The sequence below is a fragment of the Cololabis saira genome, chromosome 9 (assembly GCF_033807715.1).
Source record: "Cololabis saira isolate AMF1-May2022 chromosome 9, fColSai1.1, whole genome shotgun sequence".
In the NCBI taxonomy this organism is placed as follows: Eukaryota; Metazoa; Chordata; class Actinopteri; order Beloniformes; family Belonidae; genus Cololabis; species Cololabis saira.
In genome coordinates, this window is record NC_084595.1 from 43,504,905 (window position 1) to 43,525,034 (window position 20,130).

Below are 20,130 nucleotides of genomic sequence, written 5' to 3' on the forward strand. Positions count from 1 at the left end.
TAGTCAATGGCTGGACTCAGAGCAAGTGTTTTGCAACGAACTAGAAATCTCAGAGTTACCATTCATTAGTCAAAGTATCAAACGTCATCAATGTTTCAAAAGCATTAATATTAGCACAACTTTATCAGCTTGGTGGGAATTTCTTAAAGTAGCTAAAATTTCACCTTTTCCATGTGATCGTACTCCCATATGGAACAACCCAGACATCGTGAAAAATGATAAAAAGATGGTTCATTTAGTTCAATGAAGAGATCAAGGAATACGGTACTTACAGCACGTAATTGTAGGAGGACAGTTTGTACCTTTCAATACACTTATTGTTCAATACGGAGTTAGCAGGAATACATTTTTAGAGTATCAACAACTTAAGGCCATAATAAATAAAACATACAAAATTAGCCAGTTAGACTTACAACTTCCCGCTAGGATAATAGATTTATTGAATCTAAGCACTTTAAAGTTGTTATCAAAACTCTACAGGTTAATATCTAAACTGGACGATTCAGTCTCTCTTCCGATTTCCAAGTGGGAGGCGGATCTCTCTCTTAATACCGACCAGTTTTCTTGGTCACAAATTAAATACGTTTACTATGACTAAAAACCCAAACTTACAACTTATACAGTACAAAGTTCTTCATAGAATACATTATACTGGACAAAGGATGTTCCAGATGGGCTTTGTCACCTCTAATATCTGTTCACAGTGCACAGAGAACACTCCTGATAATTATATGCATGCTTTATGGCTCTGCACACCGGTACAGAGGTTCTGGAAGGAGATTTGTGAGGATTTATCCACATGGATCAACTACAGAATCCCAGTGTGCCCCACGGTATGTATATTAGGTCACCTGGGAGACATTGAAATAGAACCTAATTGGACACACCGGGTCCTCACTGCCTTATGTATCGCAAAGAAAACCATTCTAGTAAATTGGAAACAAAAATCCAGTTTATGTATCAACCATTTTAGGAATCTTTTATCAGACCATATTAGTAGTGAGATAATGTCTGCCTCCACTGAACAACATTCGGCTGAATTGCACTCTCTGTGGTCCCCGAGGAGGGGGGGTGATCTCGTAGCCCTTGGGGTTGGGGGTCGGCTTGGGGGGTCTGGGGCGCCGGCCTCTGGTGGCCCCTGGGGGGCGGTGGGGGGGGCGGTGGGGCCCTGTCCCTGGCCGGTGGGGGCCTTGGGGGCCTGTGGGGGGGGTTACCTCATGGCGGTGGGGGGGTGGCTGGGGGGGGGCTCGGGCGGGGGGCTGTGGCTTGGATGTCTCCAGGTCTCCCGGGGGGGGCTGGGCCGTGGACGTGGGGGTCCCACTCGGAGGGCCCGGCCCTGCCTGGGTGGGGGGTGGCTGTCTGCGCTGGGGGGACATTGCTGCCTTGGTCCTCCGTCGCTGGGCCGAGTGCCCCTGCGGATGTGGGGACTCCGTGACCCTTGGGGTGACCGGGGGGTGCACGGGCGGGCGCGGCGGCGGGGCGGCACCATTCCTAGGTGTCTATGTCTTATGTTGTCAGTATGAATGGGGGGATGTTGGACCGTTTCCCCCTCCGTCTGGGGGCTCCGGCGGCGCCGGGGGCGCCCGTGGAGGTACGGTGGGGCCCTGGCCCGGCTCGGAGGGCCGGCCCCCATCTACTGGATGGCCGGTGGGGGGGCGCGGGTGTCTTATCAGGGCCGGCTTTGCTGGTCCTGCCTCCTGGCTTCGGCCTCCGCTCCCCCTCCTTCCCTCCCTACACGATTCATACGCACATAGGCGAAGGGCGGGGGGGCCCGGGTCGTGGGGGGCATTGTCCCGCGTGGCCTGGCACTCCCCGCCTCACGGTTTTAACAGCAAAATAGACACTGCACATTCAACACTTAATAAAGACATTTGACAGGGACACGTAGTTCGGGAGGGGGGGGGTCGGTGTCAAATCCCTGTTTTTATGGCATTAATCACATGCACTCAACACCAGGGGCGGGAGGGGGTCCCACATCACCCGCGTTCCTTCACCGGCCTGGGATAGGTGGGTCGGGGTACCCGGGCCCGGCGGGGCTCGCCGTGCCGCCTGGGGTGCCTTCTGGCGGTGCTGGACCCCCCCGGGGAGGGGGAAACGGTGCGTGATTGTGTGTCTGTGTTGGTGAGAATGCGGTATGGAAGGGTCCTGCCATGGAGGATTTGGGCCTCCATTGGCAGGACATCAAAACTTAATAATTTATCAATATTATATTATACAAAGATGGTTATTATTATTATTATTATCATTATTATTATTAGTATTAATAGTATTATTAGTATTATTATTATGCATAGTGTATCATATTATTATTAGTATAGATATCGGATAGTTGAATGGATGAATGAATGGGATGCCTGGGTCTGGGGCCCTCCGTTGTCGGGCCTGCACGGGTGTCGCCTTGTTGGGGGGGTCCCTCTCTCCGGGTCCGTCTCCGGTCCCCCCCGCTGCCGCTGCGGCGGGGCGCCCCTCTGGTCTTGGAGGGCCACTTTCGTGGGGGGCGGGTGCGCCTGCCCGCGTCGGCGGCCGGGGCGGCTCTGTCTCTCCGGGCAGGCTGGCCCCCTGCCGGGTGGGGGTCGTTGGCCTGAAGGGTGAGGGCCTCCTGGCCGCGTGTCCGGCCCGGACCGGGTGGCCGGGGATTGCCTGGGTCGCGGTCCGCCGCCGCGGGATCCCTGGCTGCTTCTGGGGGGGGGGGCCTCGCAGGCGGTGGGTTGCCTCCCTCCTGCTTCTCCCCTCTGTGGGGTTGCCGGTGGCCTGGGTTCCGGGCTCTTCAGTGTCGGCCTCTGGTCTCGCGGGTGGCGGTGGGTTGCCTCCCTCCTGCTTCTCCCCTCTGTGGGGTTGCCGGTGGCCTGGGTTCCGGGCTCTTCCGTGTCGGCCTCTGGTCTCGCGGGTGGCGGGGTTGCTCCCCCCCCTCCACCACTATAGATACACTTCAGGTAGAGCTTTGTTTGGTTTATCACACACACACACACACACACACACACACACACACACACACACACACACACACACACAGCCGCTTAGTCACATGCATATACACAAACATACACAGCCACACAAACATATACATACACACACACACACACACACACACACACACACACACACACACACACACACACACACGCATGATCATATACATACACACACACACACACACACACATAGACACACACACTGGCTTGTTCACCTGCATGCTGGCTCTCTAGTTTTTGGGGTTAGGTAGCGGTAGCGGTAGCTTAGCTCAGACTGCGATCAGATCTCAAGATTTAGGTCGATTGCTGTTGTTGTTTTGGTTGGCTCCGTGCCGGTTTTGTGTTTTGTTTGTGGTTTTTTGTTGCAGATTTCCAGTGCTTGACGTGTGTTTCCGTGTGTTCCTGCTTCCTGGATTGGCAGTGGATGTCGTCACCCCCCCCCCCCCCCCCCCCCCCCTCCCAAAAAAAAAAAATCACTGGGTTTGTATGTGTATATTTATGTATGTGTACGCATATGTATGCATATATATATGTATATATATTAATTATAGTAATAATGCACTTATATATGCTTTTGGTTTCTACCGTCATGGTATCAATCATTGATATGTGTGCAGACAAGGGAGAAAAAAAAAAAAAAAAGATAATTGTGCAGACCTCAATGACAAGCTGATGACGATGATTAATTAGAATCAGGTGTGTTAAAGCAGAGAAAACTCTAAAACATGCAGGACACCGGCCCTTGACGACCAGGATTGGTGACTCCTGGTCTAAAGGGTCCGACTCTGAACAACCACACTTGTTTCCTACGCTCTGTGTGACATCATTACATCACAGTGACGGACAAAACTATAACAGCCGTGATGAAAAGCTGCTGCTATTCACTTCATGCTGTTGACAATTCTGCACTAAGGTTAAGCCAAAATGTATTTTAATTTTATTATTGATTGTGATTGTGACTGGATGTCATTCAACTTTTGAACCTAGTAGGTAAACTACCTCTTTTGAAGTGAAATGTCTTTATTTTTGCTATTGCACTATTCTGCACTTTTGTTTGTTTGTTACAATTGCACGTTTCTACATTTTGTGTCACCAGAGCTGATACGCTTTGTTTTGATCCAATGATGCAGTCAGTGAAAAGAAATATATGTTGGAGAGAATGGACACTTAAAGAAACTCAGGACAATTTCAGTTTTATTCCTCTTTTTTTTCTTTTTTTACTTAATTCATTGCCAAAATGTATCTGATCGGGAATCGTATCGGGAGCCAAAAAAAGTGATCGGATCTGGAAAAATCGGGATCGGCAGATACTCAAACTCAAGTGATCGGGATCGGATCGGGAGTTAAAAAATCATGATTGGGACAACCCTAAATTAAACAGTAAATAACAAATAATATGAAATAAAATGATAAGAAAAGAGGTAAAATAATAAAAAGCAATATAAAGATGTAGAACCTGGAGGAGATGATAGATGTGCTGCTGGGTCTGTGGCTTGTGTTCGATATCAAGTTAAAAAATGAGAGTGAGAGAAGCTTCAAGCAGCAAGGCTTTTTAATTTTTTTTAGTTTGTCTCGGCGCTGCTGAAAAGTCAGCTGGAGCCGCGAGCAGCTATGAAGTGACAGGTCTATGAAACAACTGTCTCCTTAAACATCACCACTGTGTCACTTTAATTTACTGTTTACTGTTTATGTCTAAATACTGCACACAATATCCAAATATGGTTCTTCTTCTTCTTTTTTACAAAAATTGCCTTTTGCACTCCTCTTAGTACTAGTAAATGTTGTGTTGTATTTATTTTATGTGAACTTTTTAAGAATGTCTGTCTATCTGTCTATCTGTTGTGCCTACGCCTGCGCACTTTATATGTTTCACCGTGGGAAGTGGGAAACGCCATCTCGATTTCTTGTATGTCTTGACATGTGATGAATCGACAATAAAGCTACTTTGACTTTGACTTTGACTTTGAGTTGGATCACACAACAGACTTTTGCGCTGGCATTGCCTGTTGAATAAAATGAACAAAAACCGTCAGAGTCTCTTTCTCTGATTTCCACCTCCTGACTCAGACGTCTGACTCCAACCCCCCGACCAATCGGTGGCCTGTAGTGTGATGACGTTTCCTCCCGCTCTCTTCTGGTCCTCCGTGGGGCTGCTGGTGGTCTGGGTTCGGGTTTCTTCCTTGTCAGCTTCTGGTATCTCGGGTAACGTGGTTGTGCCTCCCTCCTCCACTCTAGTTACAGTTAAGGTAAAGCCTTGTTTTCACTTTGCACACACACAATTACACAGACAAACACACCTGCTCACTCACCTACATACTCACCCCACAGTTTTGGGGACAGATAATCGCAGTAGCCTAGTCCTGATTTAGTTTTAGAGACCTGTAACGGTTGCTGTTTGTGTCTCTGCCTGCTCCCTTTTCCGTTTGTTTGTTTTCTCTCTTGCAGATTCCAAAGGCTTGTGTGCCTGTTGCGTGTTTTCTTGTGTTTCTCTCATTTCGGACCTGCAGCGGATACAGGTATCCCTTATGTGCATGAAAGACATCAGGTCAATAGAGGAGTACCAGCACTTATTCTTTCCACTTAAGGCACTGCTTAGGGACATCAAGGATTGGATGTCTACTAACTATTTATCTGTAAATTTTGATAAAACAAAGGTCATTATTTTTTGGTCCCAAACACCTTAGGAAGGGATTAGATGGTGTTGTGATGGCTTCCAGTACAACTGTGAGAAACGTTGGACTTATTTTGATCAAGATTTGTGGTTTAAACAGCATATTATTCAGGTTTGGAAGACAGCATTTTTCCATCTCCTTAATATCACAAAGATTATGAACATCCTCTCTCAGAGTGATGCTGAGAAACTAATTCACGCGTTTGTATCTTTTACACTTTAGTGTAATGTATTATTAGCAGGATGTCCAAGTAATTCTCTGAATATCCTCCAGCTGATCCAAAATGCAGTGACGCGAACAGGAATCACTGAGAAAGACCGCGTCTATATACTTGAGAAAGAAGCACGACGAGGATGGGATTTGAACCCATGCGTGCAGAGCACAATGGATTAGCAATCCATCGCCTTAACCACTCGGCCACCTCGTCTAGTGCTTATTAATCTAGTCCCTACTCAATTACTGCTAATTCAATTAGTGACTACTCAACTCGTCATCATGATAAGGAGTAGTCCTTATCAAATATCTCTCATTCAACTAGTCCTTACTCAAATAGACCTCATTTAACTGGTCTTATTCAACTAGTCCTTGCTAAACTAATATTCATTCAACTAGTCCTCATTCTATCTGCCTTCTATCTGCACTAGTCCTCAATACTAATATATCTGCAACTACTCCTTATCAAATAGTCCTCATTCAACTCACCCTTACTTAACTCGTCCTTGCTCATCTAAACCTTACTCACCTAGTCTTTATTCAACGATTTCTTGTTTAACTAGCCATTATTAAACTAGTCCTCATTAAACAAGTCATCGATGATGCAGTTCAACTAGACATCAATGTGTGCTGTCTACAACTGTTTATATAGTGGTCTCTGTAGTCCAACAACTAACCAGGTAACAGTCATATTTACATAGAACTGTTAGTTCTCCTGTTAATGGTTCATTAATACTAATATATCTGCACTTGTTTTACCTTTGACAACATATCTGTCTCACCTTTCCCTGTTCTTCATCCTTTCTTTTCTATCTCACTCCTCTTCTTGCTCTAGCCACCTGTTTTTCAGCAGGTAGGTCATCTCTCTTAAACGGAGGTTGTTCCTTGCCAGTGTTTATTTGACAGTTGTTTGGGGGTCATGTGATTGGTCTCTGGAAAGCACCTAGGTTGTTTTGTATTGATGCTGTACTATATAAACAAAATGTAGCTTACAGGAAATGCTATTGAGCATCTTAGGTTATTTCAAGCAAAGACCAGCCATGCTGGGATAAAACCACCTCATAGTAACTCCAAGGAACACCTCAAAGCACAGGAGAAACAAGCACGACGAGGATGGGATTTGAACCCATGCGTGCAGAGCACAATGGATTAGCAATCCATCGCCTTAACCACTCGGCCACCTCGTCTAGTGCTTGCTAATCTAGTCCCTACTCAATTACTGCTAATTCAATTAGTGCCTACTCAACTCATCATCATTCAACTACTCCTTATCAAATATCTCTCATTCAACTAGTCCTTACTCAACTTGTTCCCATTTAACTGGTCTTCATTCAAGTAGTCCTTGCTAAACTAATATTCATTCAACTAGTCCTTACTCAACTCATCCTCTTTCAACTAGTCTTTATTCAATTAGTCCTTACTCAACTAGTCACTATTCAATGATTACTTATTTAACTAGCCATTATTCAACTAGTCCTCATTAAACTAGTCATCGATGATGCAGTTCAACTAAAGCCTGATTTAAGGTTCTGCGTTAAACCAAGGCAGAGCCTACGCCATTGCCGTGACGCCGTTGTGAACCCTTCAGACTTCTCCGTCACTCCATTTCTCCGCGGTGCAACACCCCCCCCAGGGCGCTAGTTGATACTTTGTTTAACTTCCGGCTTTTCTGGTCACAGTGAATCAAAGAGATAAGGACAACTATTGTGCAAAAAAACAAAACAATCCCCCCAACCCAAAAAAAATCACACACACACAAAGAAAAGAGCGCTGAAAGTTCACGACTACTTCACGAACCGGAACTGGAAATGCGTTGCTACCAAGCAAACCAATCCCAGCCCTCTCGGTCTGCGTTGGGTCTGCGTCGCCTCAACGCTTAGTTACATTTTTTTGGGAGGTGCAGGTCAGGCTACGGCGTAGGCTACGGAGAGACTCCCGCGTAGCCGCGTACCCTACGGCATAGGTTTAACACAGAACCATAATTCAGCCTTAAACATCAATGTGTGCTGTCTACAGCTGTTTATATAGTGGTCTCTGTAGTCCAACAACTAACCAGGTAACAGTCATATTTACATAGAACTTTTAGTTCTCCTGTTAATGGTTCATTAATACTAATATATCTGCACTTGTTTTACCTTTGACAGCATATCAGTCTCACCTTTCCCTGTTCCTCATCCTTTCTTTTCTATGTCACTCCTCTTCTTGCTCTAGCCACCTGTTTTTCAGCAGGTAGGTCATCTCTCTTAAACGGAGGTTGTTCCTTGCTAGTGTTTATTTGACAGTTGTTTGGGGGTGATGTGATTGGTCTCTGGAAAGCACCTAGCTTGTATTGTATTGATGCTTTACTATATAAACAAAATGTAGCTTAGAGGTAATGTGCATCTTAGGTTATTACAAGCAAAGACCAGCCATGCTGGGATAAAACCACCTCATAGTAACTCCAAGGAACACCTCAAAGCACAGGAGAAACAAGCACGACGAGGATGGGATTTGAACCCATGCGTGCAGAGCACAATGGATTAGCAATCCATCGCCTTAACCACTCGGCCACCTCGTCTAGTGCTCATCAATCTAGTCCCTACTCAATTACTGCTAATTCAATTAGTGCCTACTCAACTCGTCATCATTCAACTACTCCTTATCAAATATCTCTCATTCTACTAGTCCTTACTCAACTAGTTCTCATTTAACTGGTCTTCATTCAACTAGTCCTTGCTCATCTAAACCTCATTCAACAAGTCCATACTCAACTAGCCCTCATTCAACTAGTCTTTATTCAATTAGTCCTTACTCAACTAGTCCTAATTCAACGATTACTTATTTAACTAGCCATTATTCAACTAGTCCTCATTAAACTAGTCATCGATGATGCAGTTCAACTAAACATCAATGTGTGCTGTCTACACCTGTTTATATAGTGGTCTCTGTAGTCCAACAACTAACCATGTATCATTCATATATAACTCTTAGTTCTCCAGTTAAGGCAGTGATCCTCACTATTTTTTTCAGGAGAGCCACACTGGCAGTGCAAAGTCAATAGGAGAGCCAATTTTACGGCAGAACACCAAAAGCCACCACAACCAAGCATATATATCTACTAATTGTCACCACACAGCATACAATTTATAATGCAGCCAATACAATCCTGATGTAAAAATACTTACCTTAATATTGGGATGAGCGAAAGCAGGCATGCATCCCCTTGACTTTATGGATGTTGTATTTGTAGTTTGTTTTTGCAATCCTTGTGAGGCATTCAAGGTGTGCATTGGTGAGCCGGTATCTCTGTTTCCTTTTGATGGTCTTCATGGTTGAAAACTCACACGTGTATGTGCTCACAAAGAATGACATGACTTTCTGCACAAGTGGTTTCAGAGTGGGGAAATCTTCTTCAGACACCAAACTCCAGAAGTGGCCAACATCTGCTCCGAGCTCAGCTTTGAGAATGTAATTTGTCTGCAACTCAATAATTTCACTCTCCAGTACATTAGAAGGGCAAAGCTGTGTGATAGTTGGAGTGACAGAGGATACATCCACATGGAAGGGGTTTTCAATGAAGTTAAAAAACTCCTTGTGCTCATTCACATCACTGAATCTGGACTCAAATTCTCTCCTCAGCTCTTTCAAAACGTCCACAAATCCTCTGTAGCTGAAGTGCGGCAGCAAAGATGGGTCATTGGTGGTGACAGCTCTGAGTTTTGGGAAGTGATTGAATTCTCTGTCAGGTATATACAGGGCAGTGATTTTGTTCATAAATGCTCTGATTGCATTCAGCATGTTACTTGGCATCTTATCTCTCCCTTGAAGCTGCATGTTCAGAGCATTCAGGTGACTGGTGAGGTCCAGTCAGAAAGGCCAGCTGTATAATCCACTTTGGGTCTTCCAACTCTGGCTGGTGTTTCCCCTTGCTCTCCAGGAAAGTGCGAATCTCAGGGAGGAGGCACTTTCCCGCGGGACAACCATCTCACCTCGCTGTACATTACTAAATCACCGTACTCCGTGTCATAGTCCTCTATTAACTGTTGGAATTGTCTGTGATTTAGTGCTTTGGATACGATTAAATTTACCTCACCCACAACCGTCTGCATCACCTTTTGATATTCATTATTTTTGAGTTTTGAGACCAGTGCCTCTTGATGGACAATGGAAACTGATGAAGTTGGGCATTTCGTCTCTTTTTTTCATGAGACCAACGAGCCCCTTTTCTTTGCCTTGCATGCTCGGGGCACCATCTGTGCACACACTAGCAAGATTTGACCAACTGAGTTTCCTTTCATCAAAAAATGCCAGAAGTGCATTTATAATGTCCTCACCTCTAGTTTGGCCGTGAAGTGGAAGTAGGCACAGCATTTCTTCTCGGAAAGAGTTTTCTTTCGGAAACCTCACCCAAACACACAGCTGAGCAACATCTGTCACATCGGTGCTCTCATCCACCGCAATGCTGAAACAAGGCGCCACTGCTAGATCAGCAAGTAACTGGTCACTTACGTCTTTGCCGATGTCTTCCATTCGCCTCATAATGGTTGAATCGGACAATTGTAATCCCTTAATCTGCATAATAATTGTATCCTTGTTTTCGAAATCTGAAAACAGTATTTCTGCGGAAGCCAAAAAGAAGTCTTTAACTATCTCTGAATCTGAGAAGGGTTTTTTCACCGTACGGTGCGCGTCGCCACGTACCCTACGGCGTAGGCTCTGCGTCGATTTAACGCAGAACCATAATAAAGGCTTGAGTGTTGAAGGACTGGGGGAGTCAGTGTTGTTCCTGACTCCCCCAGTCTGGCCTTCGGCAGGAGGGTCCCCCCCTTATGAGCCTGGTCCTGCTCAAGGTTTCTTCCCTCCTAAAGGGGAGTTTTTCCTTGCCACTGTTTGGCTTAAGGCTTTTCTCCCACTATGGGAGTTTTTACCTGCCATTGTTTATATAATAATTGCTCGGGGGTTTATGTTTATTTTTTTTTAAAGATTTTTTTTGGGCTCTAGTGGCCCTTTATTGAGATGCAGACTGGAAAGGGGTAGAGAGAGAGAACAGGGAAGACACGCAGCAAAGGTGCGCGGGCTGGATTCGAACCCGCGACCGCTGCAGGAGGAGGACTGTAGCCTCAGTATATGAGCTGCTGCTTAACCCACTGCGCCACCGAGTGCATATCTTAATGGTTACTTTTACGCCTGAAAAGATGTTAAAACGTAATAAAGTGGCATATTACAGTAACAGCGCTACAGCTGGAATTACAACAGCTTCTAGTCTGCTTTTAAATCTCATCTTTTGCTGACGTTTTGGTGCGAGATGCATTCTGGGATACACTGTAGCACACTGCTGTGTGAACAGTCTGCTGGAGCAGCGTACTGAATCCTTCATTTAGTAGGCAGTATTCCGTGCATACTTTGCAGTATGTAGCATGTAGTGCGGTAGTGTCCGAATTCGGAAACGACCATAGTCTCCCCAGCGTGTCCTGGGTCTTCCCCGGGGTCTCCTCCCGGAGGGAGACGCCTGGAACACCTCCCTAGGGAGGATAGTAGGGCCAGGCAGGAGAAAAATAAAAATAATATTTAATGCCACTGAGCATCTTAGGTTATTACAAGCAAAGACCGGCCATGCTGGGATACCACCACATCATAGGAACTCCAAGGAACACCGGAGAAGCAAGCACGACGAGGATGGGATTTGAACCCATGCGTGCAGAGCACAATGGATTAGCAATCCATCGCCTTAACCACTCGGCCACCTCGTCTAGCAATTATCAATCTACTCCCGACTCAATTACTGCTACTTCAATTAGTGCCTACTCAACCCGTCATCATTCACCTACTCCTTATCAAATATCTCTCATTCAACTAGTCCTTACTCAAATAGACCTCATTTAACTAGTCCTCATTCAGATAGTCATCATTAAACAAAAGGGGACCTACTATAAAAACAGGCTTTTTCTTGCTTTAACATATATAAAGTGGTCTCCCCTCAGCCTGCCAACTCAGAGAAGGAGGAAAGCAACCAAATTCTGCAGTGTCTGTACAGCTGCCCGGATGAGCCATCCAGTGGCATGTGGATCTATGAGCCGTTCAGATTCTGCTGATTTTCGTTACGTAACCAGTGGCGTATCCAGGACATTTTTACTGGGGTGGCCAAGATGGGACACAGAGCCAGACTGGGGTGGCCATACCGGAAGAACCTTTATGAATGGCATGTGATCAAAATGTGTAAATATCGCATTGCCTTGCATCAACATCTACACATATGTATAATAATTGAATTCTAGAACTCATGTTAGCATTCATTGAATTGTCAGACTGTTGTTTTGACAGTTTGACTGTTTTCTATTCCTCTTCCATTTAAACCTATTATGGTAGTTACACATTTGCAGAGCCATTCTCATTGTAGAACATTAAAGTCCTCAACAAAATCAATCTGCCGATAATATCAGGTATAATGTATAATCATTAAACAATGATACAGGTCAAAAGTAATGATTCCTTTGAATATTTATTTAAATAAATGATAAATAAGTCAAACACAATATGATAAAAATACACTATGTACAACAACACACTCTTCTATAAACTTTTAAAGTCAAACACAATATGATAACAATACACTATGTACAATTCAATTCAATTCAATTTTATTTATATAGCGTCTAATAAAAGTTGTCTCTAGACGCTTTCCAGAGACCCAGAACATGACCCCCGAGCAATTATTACATAAACAATGGCAGGTAAAAACTCCCATAGTGGGAGAAAAACCTTAAGCCAAACAGTGGCAAGGAAAAACTCCCCTTTAGGAGGGAAGAAACCTTGAGCAGGACCAGGCTCATAAGGGGGGACCCTCCTGCCGAAGGCCAGACTGGGGGGTCGGGGACATCAACAGCACAGCAGGCAGGTGGAAGCAGCAACGGGATGACCGGGGGTGAGGACCGCATGCAGGTGGAAGCAGCAACGGGATGACCGGGGGTGGGGACCGCAGGCAGGTGGAAGCAGCAACGGGATGACCGGGGGTGGGGACCGCAGGCCAGCACGCAGCTCCCGAAGCTCCGGCCCAATCAGCAAGCCCCAGGTTAGGTGCAGGGTCGGGGAAAGGTTGAGAAGAGGCAGGGCCAGGGAGAGGAGTCTTGACGGACAAACCTCTCCCCCGCCTGACCGGGCCGTTACCCTGCCCCTCTCACGCCCACGCTGCAGGTTCCGGTGTTGTGCATTCAGAGATGCTCTTCGCCACCGGCAGAGGATGCTGCACCATGTACAAAAGAGAAAAAAGAGAAGAAAAGGGGGGGGGGGCCAGCACAAGAAACTACAGGAGCGACTCTAACACACTAGAGTTTACACTACCTAGAGATTTACCAACACCAGCTAGAGGTTTACTAAACACTAACTATAGGCTTTACTAAACAGAAAGGTTTTAAGTTTAGTTTTAAAGGTGGAGGTGGGGTCAGCCTCCTTAACCCAGATTGGAAGTTGGTTCCATAGTAATGGTGCCTGATAGCAGAACGCCCGCCCTCCAAATCTACATTTGGATACTCTAGGAACTACGAGTAACCTGCACTCCGGGATCGGAGAGCTCTGCCAGGAACATAAGGCACTATCAGGTCTTGCAAATAATGCAGAGCTAAGCCATTTTGGGCTTTATACGCAATTAATAAAATTTTAAATTGGATTGTGAATTTTACGGGTAACACGTAAAACCGGAACCGGAACCAACTTCACGAACCGGAACCGGAAATGCATTGCTACCAAGCGAACCAATCCCAGCCCTCTCGGTCTGCGTTGGGTCTGCGTCGCCTCGCCGCTTAGTTACATTTTTTTGGGAGGTGCAGGTCAGGCTACGGCGTAGGCTACGGAGAGACTCCCGCGTAGCCGCGTACCCTACGGCATAGGTTTAACACAGAACCATAATTCAGCCTTAGACATCAATGTGTGCTGTCTACACCTGTTTATATAGTGGTCTCTGTAGTCCAACAACTAACCAGGTAACAGTCATATTTACATAGAACTGTTAGTTCTCCTGTTAATGGTTCATCAATACTAATATATCTGCCCTTGTTTTACCATTGACAACATATCTGTCTCACCTTTCCCTGTTCTTCATCCTTTCTTTTCTATCTCTCTCCTCTTCTTGCTCTAGCCACCTGTTTTTCAGCAGGAAGGTCTTCTCTCTGAAAGGGAGGTTGTTCCTTGCCAGTGTTTATTTGACAGTTGTTTGGGGGTCATGCGATTGGTCTCTGGAAAGCACCTAGGTTGTTTTGTATTGATGCTTTACTATATAAACAAAATGTAGCTTACAGGTAATGGTACTGAGCATCTTAGGTTATTTCAAGCAAAGACCAGCCATGCTGGGATAAAACCACCTCATAGTAACTCCAAGGAACACCTCAAAGCACAGGAGAAACAAGCACGACGAGGATGGGATTTGAACCCATGCGTGCAGAGCACAATGGATTAGCAATCCATCGCCTTAACCACTCGGCCACCTCATCTAGTGCTCGCTAATCTAGTCCCTACTCAATTACTGCTAATTCAATTAGTGCCTACTCAACTCATCATCATTCAACTACTCCTTATCAAATATCTCTCATTCAACTAGTCCTTACTCAACTAGTTCTCATTTAACTGGTCTTCATTCAACTAGTCCTTGCTCAAATAGACCTCATTTAACTAGTCCTCATTCAGATAGTCATCATTAAACTAAAGGGGACCTATTATGAAAAACAGGGTTTTTTTTCTTGCTTTAACATATATAAAGTGGTCTCCCCTAGGCCTGAATAATAAAGCAATGGAATTGATTTTGTCGCTGACGCTCGCTCGCATCGCATGCAGTTAGGACACGCTTTAATAGTGTACGGAGCCGCTGCTCTTCTGCCCAGAGGCTTTGTGTCCTCCCCTGCTACACGTCATTCAGGCAGCCAATCAGCACAGAGCCTCATTATCATAGCCCCACCCCCTCAGAATCCCTCATAGAGAAGGAGGTTAGAGACTGGGATGATAAAGACATTCCTCAGAGGCTGAATTTCTAATTTATTTAGAAAAAACTATCAAAAGCTTGTTTTTAAGATATTTCTGTTTAAACATCCTGTTTAAAATAGATATTACATGCCATAATAGGTCCCCTTAATGCTCATTCAACGTGTTCCCTCACAATTAGTCCTCATTCAAATAGTCCCTACTCAACTCGTCATCATTCAACTAGTCCTTATCAAATAGCCCTCATTCAGATAGTCATCATTAAACTAAAGGGGACCTATTATGAAAAACATGTTTTTTCTTGCTTTAACATATATAAAGTGGTCTCCCCTCAGCCTGCCAACTCAGAGAAGGAGGAAAGCAACCAAATTCTGCAGTGTCTGTACAGCCGCCCGGATGAGCCATCCAGTGTCATGTGGATCTACGAGCCGTTCAGATTCTGCTGATTTTTGTCACGTAACCAGTGGCGTATCCAGGACATTTTTACTGGGGTGGCCAAGATGGGACACAGAGCCAGACTGGGGTGGCCATACCGGGAGAACATTTATTCAATTCAATTCAATTCAATTCAATTTTATTTATATAGCGTCTAATACAACAGATGTCTCTAGACGCTTTCCAGAGATCCAGAACATGAACATAAACATAAACATAAACCCCCGAGCAATTATTATATAAACAATGGCAGGTAAAAACTCCCATAGTGGGAGAAAAGCCTTAAGCCAAACAGTGAAAAACTCCCCTTTAGGAGGGAAGAAACCTTGAGCAGGACCAGGCTCATAAGGGGGGACCCTCCTGCCGAGGGCCAGACTGGGGGAGTCAGGAACGTCAGCAGCACACAGCAGGCAGGTGGAAGCAGCAGCGGGATGACCAGAGGTGGGGGGGTGCAGGCAGGCGGAAGCAGCAACAGCAGACATCCACGTAGGCAGGTGGAAGCAGCAACGGGATGACCGGGGATGGGGGGGGGGGGGGGGGGGGCGGGAACACAGGCCAGAACGCAGCTCCCGAGGCTCCAGCCTGCAAACATGCACAAAAGAGAAAAAAAAGGGGGGCCGGCACAAGAAACTACAGGAACGATGGACAAAAATGATAGCTATGAGATATTTATAATAAATAAAAATGGTAATGGAGAAGAGAGGCAGGGAAAAGGAGAGGAGAAGAAGGGTGAGAGGCACCGCCCAGCGGATCATGTCGGTGCCCCCCTGCAGCATAAGCCTATAGCAGCATATCTACCGCGAAGCTATATTTGAGACTAACTATTATAGTTTTGTTCTATAGCTGCAACTATGACTACTGACTCTAACACACTAGAGTTTACACTACCTAGAGATTTACCAACACCAGCTAGAGGTTTACTAAACACTAACTATAGGCTTTACTAAACAGAAAGGTTTTAAGTTTAGTTTTAAAGGTGGAGGTGGTGTCAGCCTCCTTAACCCAGATTGGAAGTTGGTTCCATAGTAATGGTGCCTGATAGCAGAACGCCCGCCCTCCAAATCTACATTTGGATACTCTAGGAACTACGAGTAACCTGCACCCTGGGAGCGGAGAGCTCTGCCAGGAACATAAGTCACTATCAAATCTTGTAAATACTGCGGAGCTAAGCCGTTTTGGGCTTTATATGCAAGTAATAAAATTTTAAATTGAATTCTGAATTTTACAGGTAGCCAATGGAGCGACGCTAACACTGGAGAGACGTGGTCTCTCCTGCTGATTCCTGTCAGCACTCGTGCTGCTGCATTCTGGATCAGCTGGAGCCTATTCAGCAAATTACTTGGACATCCTGCTAACAACACATTACAGTAATCCAGTCTAGAAGATACAAACGCATGAACTACTTTTTCTGCATCACTCTGCGATAGGATTTTCCTAATTTTTGCAATATTACAGAGATGGAAAAACACTATTTTACAAACCTGATTAACATATGGTTTAAACGACAAATCCTGACCATTTATGAATGGCATGTATCAAAATGTGTAAATATCACATTGCTTTGCATCAACATCTACACATATGTATAATAATTGAATTCTAGAACTCATGTTAGCATTCATTGAATTGTCAGACTGTTGTTTTGACAGTATGACAGTTTTCTATTCCTCTTCCATTTCAACCTATTATGGTAGTTACGCATTTTCAGAGCCATTCTCATTGTAGAACATTAAAGTCCTCAACAAAATCAATCTGCCGATAATATCAGGTATATGGTATAATCATTAAACAATGATACAGGTCAAAAGTAATGATTCCTTTGAATATTTATTTAAATAAATGATAAATAAGTCAAACACAATATGATAAAAATAGAGTATGTACAACAACACACTCTTCTATAAACTTTTAAAGTCAAACACAATATGATAACAATACACTATGTACAATTCAATTCAATTCAATTTTATTTATATAGCATCTAATACAACAAAAGTTGTCTCTAGACGCTTTCCAGAGACCCAGAACATGACCCCCGAGCAATTATTACATAAACAATGGCAGGTAAAAACTCCCATAGTGGGAGAAAAACCTTAAGCCAAACAGTGGCAAGGAAAAACTCCCTTTTAGGAGGGAAGAAACCTTGAGCAGGACCAGGATCATAAGGGGGGACCCTCCTGCCGAAGGCCATACTGGGGGTCGGGGACATCAACAGCACAGCAGGCAGGTGGAAGCAGCAACGGGATGACCAGGGGTGAGGAACGCAGGCAGGTGGAAGCAGCAACGGGATGACCGGGGGTGGGGACCGCAGGCAGGTGGAAGCAGCAACGGGATGACGGGGGGGGGGGGGGGGACTGCAGGCCAGCAGGCAGCTCCCGAAGCCCCGGCCCAATCAGCAAGCCCCAGGTTAGGTTCAGGGTCGGGGAAAGGTTGAGAAGGGGCAGGGCCAGGGAGAGGAGTCTTGATGGACAAACCTCTCCCCCGCCTGACCGGGCCGTTACCCTGCCCCTCTCACGCCCACGCTGCAGGATCCGGTGTTGTGCATTCAGAGATGTTCTTCGCCACCGGCAGAGGATGCTGCACCATGTACAAAAGAGAAAAAAGAGAAGAAAAGAGGGGGGGGGGGGGGGGGGGGGGGGCAGCACAAGAAACTACAGGAGCGACTCTAACACACTAGAGTTTACACTACCTAGACATTTACTAACACCAGCTAGAGGTTTACTAAACACTAACTATAGGCTTTACTAAACAGAAAGGTTTTATGTTTAGTTTTAAAGGTGGAGGTGGTGTCAGCCTCCTTAACCCAGATTGGAAGTTGGTTCCATAGTAATGTTGCCTGATAGCAGAACGTCCGCCCTCCATGTCTACATTTGGATACTCTAGGAACTACGAGTAAACCTGCACTCTGGGAACGGAGAGCTCTGCCAGGAACATAAGGCACTATCAGGTCTTGCAAATAATGCAGAGCTAAGTCGTTTTGGGCTTTATACGCAATTAATACAATTTTAAATTGGATTGTGAATTTTACGGGTAACACGTAAAACCGGAACCAGAACCAGCTTCACGAACCGGAACTGGAAATGCGTTGCTACCAAGCGAACCCATCCCAGCCCTCTCGGTCTGCGTTGGGTCTGCGTCGCCTCGACGCTTAGTTACATTTTTTTGGGAGGTGCAGGTCAGGCTACGGCATAGGCTACGGAGAGACTCCCGCGTAGCCGCGTACCCTACGGCATAGGTTTAACACAGAACCATAATTCAGCCTTAAACATCAACGTGTGTTGTCTACACCTGATTATATAGTGGTCTCTGTAGTCCAACAACTAACCAGGTAACAGTCATTGTGATAAACAGTGGTAAAATTTAAATTGGATTGTGAATTTTACGGGTAACACGTAAAACCGGAACCGGTACCGGAACCAGCTTCACGAACCGGAACCGGAAATGCGTTGCTACCAAGCAAACCAATCCCAGCCCTCTCGGTCTGCGCTGAGTCTGCCACGCCTCAACGCTTAGTTACATTTTTTTGGGAGGTGCAGGTCAGGCTACGGCGTAGGCTACGGAGAGACTCCCGCGTAGCCGCGTACCCTACGGCATAGGTTTAACACAGAACCATAATTCAGCCTTAAACATCAATGTGTGCTGTCTACACCTGATTATATAGTGGTCTCTGTAGTCCAACAACTAACCAGGTAACAGTCATATTTACATAGAACTGTTAGTTCTCCTGTTAATGGTTCATTAATACTAATATATCTGCACTTGTTTTACCTTTGACAACATATCAGTCTCACCTTTCCCTGTTCTTCATCCTTTCTTTTCTATCTCACTCCTCTTCTTGCTCTAGCCACCTGTTTTTCAGCAGGAAGGTCTTCTATCTGAAAGGAGGTTGTTCCTTGCCAGTGTTTATTTGACAGTTGTTTGGGGGTCATGCGATTGGTCTCTGGAAAGCACCTAGCTTGTATTGTATTGATGCTTTACTATATAAACAAAATGTAGCTTACAGGTAATGGTACTGAGCATTTTAGGTTATTTCAAGCAAAGACCAGCCATGCTGGGATAAAACCACCTCATAGTAACTCCAAGGAACACCTCAAAGCACAGGAGAAACAAGCACGACGAGGATGGGATTTGAACCCATGCGTGCAGAGCACAATGGATTAGCAATCCATCGCCTTAACCACTCGGCCACCTCGTCTAGTGCTCATGAATCTAGTCCCTACTCAATTACTGCTAATTCAATTAGTGCCTACTCAACTCATCATCATTCAACTACTCCTTATCAAATATCTCTCATTCAACTAGTCCTTACTCAACTAGTTCTCATTTAACTGGTCTTCATTCAACTAGTCCTTGCTCAAATAGACCTCATTTAACTAGTCCTCATTCAGATAGTCATCATTAAACTAAAGGGGACCTATTATGAAAAACAGGGTTTTTTTTCTTGCTTTAACATATATAAAGTGGTCTCCCCTAGGCCTGAATAATAAAGCAATGGAATTGATTTTGTCGCTGACGCTCGCTCGCATCGCATGCAGTTAGGACACGCTTTAATAGTGTACGGAGCCGCTGCTCTTCTGCCCAGAGGCTTTGTGTCCTCCCCTGCTACACGTCATTCAGGCAGCCAATCAGCACAGAGCCTCATTATCATAGCCCCACCCCCTCAGAATCCCTCATAGAGAAGGAGGTTAGAGACTGGGATGATAAAGACATTCCTCAGAGGCTGAATTTCTAATTTATTTAGAAAAAACTATCAAAAGCTTGTTTTTAAGATATTTCTGTTTAAACATCCTGTTTAAAATAGATATTACATGCCATAATAGGTCCCCTTAATGCTCATTCAACGTGTTCCCTCACAATTAGTCCTCATTCAAATAGTCCCTACTCAACTCGTC

General features: G+C 45.2%; 6 non-coding genes across 6 annotated transcripts; all 6 read right to left on the reverse strand.

The window, feature by feature from the left end:
* Positions 1–5,989: 5,989 nt before the first annotated feature.
* Positions 5,990–6,071, reverse strand: trnas-gcu (transfer RNA serine (anticodon GCU)). The gene has a single exon. It is a non-coding gene; the product is annotated as a tRNA-Ser (tRNA).
* An 891-nt stretch (positions 6,072–6,962) lies between these two features.
* Positions 6,963–7,044, reverse strand: trnas-gcu (transfer RNA serine (anticodon GCU)). Its single transcript has one exon. It is a non-coding gene; the product is annotated as a tRNA-Ser (tRNA).
* A 1,288-nt stretch (positions 7,045–8,332) lies between these two features.
* Positions 8,333–8,414, reverse strand: trnas-gcu (transfer RNA serine (anticodon GCU)). The gene has a single exon. It is a non-coding gene; the product is annotated as a tRNA-Ser (tRNA).
* Positions 8,415–11,504: 3,090 nt separating this feature from the next.
* Positions 11,505–11,586, reverse strand: trnas-gcu (transfer RNA serine (anticodon GCU)). Its single transcript has one exon. It is a non-coding gene; the product is annotated as a tRNA-Ser (tRNA).
* A 2,651-nt stretch (positions 11,587–14,237) lies between these two features.
* On the reverse strand, positions 14,238–14,319 carry trnas-gcu (transfer RNA serine (anticodon GCU)). The gene has a single exon. It is a non-coding gene; the product is annotated as a tRNA-Ser (tRNA).
* Positions 14,320–19,351: 5,032 nt separating this feature from the next.
* trnas-gcu (transfer RNA serine (anticodon GCU)) lies at positions 19,352–19,433 on the reverse strand. Its single transcript has one exon. It is a non-coding gene; the product is annotated as a tRNA-Ser (tRNA).
* Positions 19,434–20,130: the final 697 nt, after the last annotated feature.